Source organism: Argiope bruennichi, chromosome 3, assembly GCF_947563725.1.
Source record: "Argiope bruennichi chromosome 3, qqArgBrue1.1, whole genome shotgun sequence".
NCBI classification, from domain to species: Eukaryota; Metazoa; Arthropoda; class Arachnida; order Araneae; family Araneidae; genus Argiope; species Argiope bruennichi.
In genome coordinates this window covers 98,081,844-98,086,098 of record NC_079153.1, presented here as the reverse complement: position 1 = coordinate 98,086,098, position 4,255 = coordinate 98,081,844, and positions in this window count along the sequence as shown.

The window sequence follows — 4,255 nt, the reverse complement described above, 5'->3', positions numbered from 1 at the left end:
AGTAGAATATGTAGCTGAAATTTCATCCACTACATCAACTGCGCCCTTTGTAAGGTTATAAAATGTTATGAACTCTGGTTTCTTTGCTTCTCCCGTAGAAGCGTCAATTGCACCACCATTATGCATTGAGGATAAAAGAACAACACATTTTTTTTTTTTTTCGATACGTAAGAAACCAGTGTCAAATTTTTTTGGAATCCAAATAATGTTGAATATTGTTCTCGTTTTTTTCCAGAAATGAATTTCTTTGGAAACTCTCTTTCATTTTTTCGGACTGCTCCCACAAGTGTAATTTTTTTCTTCAAGAGGTCTTTTGCTAAATCATAACTTGTGTACCAATTTTCAACAGTTAGGTTGCGTCCTGAAATGAAAATAGGTTCTAGTAATCTCTTTACAATTTTGTCTGGGCCATTTTCAACGTTATATGGTCCTGCTGGTTGAGTTCCTGCATAAATCTCTAGGTTCCATGAATAAAATGTTCTCGCATCTACCAAGGAAAAAATTTTTATTCCATACTTGGCTGGTTTATTTGGCATGTACTGTCGAAATGAATATCTTCCTCTGAACGGTTCTAATTTTTCGTCGATTGTCACATATTCTCCAAGAGTTTGAACATTTCAAAAATATTTCTGATGGGAGCAAGTTTATCCACTTCTCTTCAAGAAGAATGATCTCTTATATCATCAAATCTGACACACCTCATCAGAAATAAAAAACGTTTATATGGCATAGTACGGTGGAATATGTCAATTCCTGTTCCAGCAGTAGCCCAGAGGTCCTTTACATTTACATGGAAAGATTTGTGCAGTCCACCAAAATAGAGAAGTCCTATAAATGCCTTTATTTCAGAAATTTTTGTAGGATGAGCGTCTCTTTCTCTTCCAAATTTACATGCAATTGATCGAATATAAATATTTGTGCACTCGACAATAATTGATATCATACTTTCATCAATCAGAAATGTCCAAGAATTTATTGGCGAGGATACATTTTTTGTTTCGCCAATATTTCCAGGCAGTTTTGAAATGATATTGTGAGCAGGAGTTCTCACATTTTTCCTTGGCTCCTTTTTATGCCGTATCGTTTTACCGTCTTTCCCAACGCAATCATCCGTGGATTCACAAACGTACACTTCACTGTCTGAATCTGGCTCCTCTTCTGAATTCGATTGATGACCACTAATTAATTCTTCATCAACAATTTCTTCCTCTTCCTCATTAAAAGATTCTTCATCTGTTGAAACTTCCGCTAATAATTTTTGCAATCTTTCGCATTCCTCTTTATAACTCAAGTATCGAGACATTATTGCGACCGTCTCCACTGCTTACAAAAATAGCTATGCGAACGCGCGCATCGGGCTTTCGAGGCTCGCGTACTAAAAGGTGTTCCATTTTCCAAGAAACGAGAGGGGTGAAATTCCTAGAATGACTAGGGTCAGGTGGCAAATGACCTTGGACGCAGCTACTGGGGAACTTGAGTTTCTACGCTGAAAAACCGATTTTCTGCAGAATTTTTTTCAAGCGCTCGGGCCTCCGAGGCCCGATGCGCGCGCTCGCGGGTTAATCTCAAATTGTTCTCTATCAACGAGTTTATTACTTGCTGGCATACTGCCAGAATTAGGCCTACCGTCATCACGGTAGGCCTAATTAGGCCGTTCACAAAATTTTGCTATTTTGAGAGCTGAATCTTGTTTAAATACATATTTATTGAAAAGCAATGTAGTATTATGTGAAGAATGAGCAATTTATTTTAACTTCTTTATTCCAAAGCACAAATTTTCTCGGCATGATCAGTTTGAAATTTTCCTGAAAAAACTAAAAAGTGAATACAAAGTACAGCTTGAATCATTTAATCCCTTGCCTGCTGCAGGTGTATATATACATCTGCCTAATTCAATGTGTTAACTGCCCCTGGCGTATATATACGTCTCGTAACTATATACGTGGTACTGGGGACCGAATCTCGCAAGTTAGCCTTGGCAGGCAAGGAGTTAATGAAGAAATTTATTTAATTGATTTCTATTCTAATGTTTTGAAATTCAAGGAATTTTCTGTTTTTCATGAAGTCATAAAAAAAAATTTTTTTGAATTATCACTTGGCAGGGTGCCCATGGAAAGTGGATTTAGTATGAACAAGGATATGCTTGTTGAAACTGAATGATGCTATAAATTTTTATGGAAGTGTCATAAATAATTCAAATCTCAAGAGATATGTTACAGTATGCAAAGAAGCTTTAGAGAGGCAGAAAAAAGTTTGGAAGGGGGGCACAAAACAACTTTGCAAATTAAATTGGTTTAAAAAAACTGATTGAAAAAGCAGCGGAAGTTGATGTAATTTAATGTTCAAATATATGAATTGGGGGGAAAAAATTCTTTGTAATGTTTTTGTTTCTAGTTTTTATTCTAGCAAAAATGTTATTTTGTGTTTATTTTTGTGGTATTTTATTTATTTGTGTTTTAATCCTTAATTTTGTATGAATTTAAATTAAGGAGTATCAGGAAGTGGTCTTTTTCCCTCTCTTAGCATATTAATTTGTCTTGCTAAATTTTAAGCAATAATAATGAGAATTTCTGTATGTGTGTGTAAATGTAAACATCCATTTAATATACTATCATTTCAGGTAATGTTGAATTGTGGCTTGCTTCCTTTTGATTTATTATGCTGATGAAAACTTGGGAATTATTATTCTATTAACTAGAGCATGACACAGGTTTGTTTGCACATGCCCTCTTATAGTGTATTTACATATAGAATTTTTTCACAGATTTGAGTGATGAACTGTTTAAAACAATTGCTTTCTTTTTGTTATGATATACAAGTATAATATTTGCGATAAAATGAATGTATAACTACTAACATTTAATGAGGGAGAATTGATTATTTCCTGTGAAAATCAATTTTTTTTTTTTTTTTTGTTTTCTACAAGGCACAATTTTTTTTAGAAAATAATGAATTCTTATAAACATAATGAAAATTTTGGACTCTTGATTCCCATGTTTTTTTATTTTGGCAACATTAGTCAGCAAATTTTGAAAAGTAATTAAATGTAATATTTTATTCTCTGTATTGGCAGTACTTGAAGATATATGGTGTGTTTAAAAAGAAATTGGAAATCCTGTTTTCTAAGATAGTTCTTAAATACATTTGCAGACCATTACTGTCCCCCCCCCCATTTAGTAGCCTACCTGTCTCGGAAATCAACACCTTAAAGAATCCCTACAGTAATAAAAGAAATGAAGTCAAAGCTATAATACTGGGATAAAAATATTATCTTAGTAAAGCTAGCGCTTTCACAAGTGGAAAGAAAAAAGGCATATTATTGACAATTACTCACTATCCCTGCTATGAATTGCAATGTTTAAAGAGTAGGTGGTTCTATGTGCAATTCATTTTCATTTGTATATATTACGTACTCTTCCTTGTACATTGTTCACTTCTGTAATTATCTTGTGCAATAAACATGTGTTGGAGACCTCTGGAGTTTTCTCTTAATAAGGAATAACATGGCATGCATACCATCTGCAGGGATCGAGTCCCTTACAATCCCTATACAAGAATTGACAGTTTTTATAGGGGGTAGTAGTTATTTTGTTTGATGTATGTGCACAGCCAGAGACATTCCCATGATTTTTTTTTTTTTTCTATGATGGTGTTATACTCCTCTTTTACGTGAAAACTGTGAACGTTTGGTAAGCCCCCCCCCTTCCCATGAGTATTCAGATTTTTATTATCTTTGGAATATGATTGAGAACACAAGCAAAGAATCCAGTCTATCTCTTATGATTTTTATATACAATGATAAAGTCCCACTCGTAAGTATTTTGTTGCATCATTACGAAAATTGAGTATACATTTTTGTCATTTTCTTTTTGTTTACATGAAGCTAAAATTTGATACAAATCTACAAGTTTACTAACTACTTACATAAATATAATTTTTCTAAGTCGTTACATTTAAGAATGGTTACTTTTTACATGCATGTGAATAAATAGAACAACAATCAAACTTTTTACAAATTTACAACAAAACTGGGTACAAATCTGGACAAGGATGCTGAAACTGTGTAAAATTTTTTATTCATCTAGCCATTTATACTTCATAATAATCATATTCACTTGAAATCAAATCAATAGATAGACAAAAAGTAATTGCAGTAGATTATCTTCCACTGATTTTCATTAATGTCATTTAAGATTAAGTGTCTTTATTAATTATGAAATCAGAATTATCTCACTTTTTACAGAAGTCATCGATA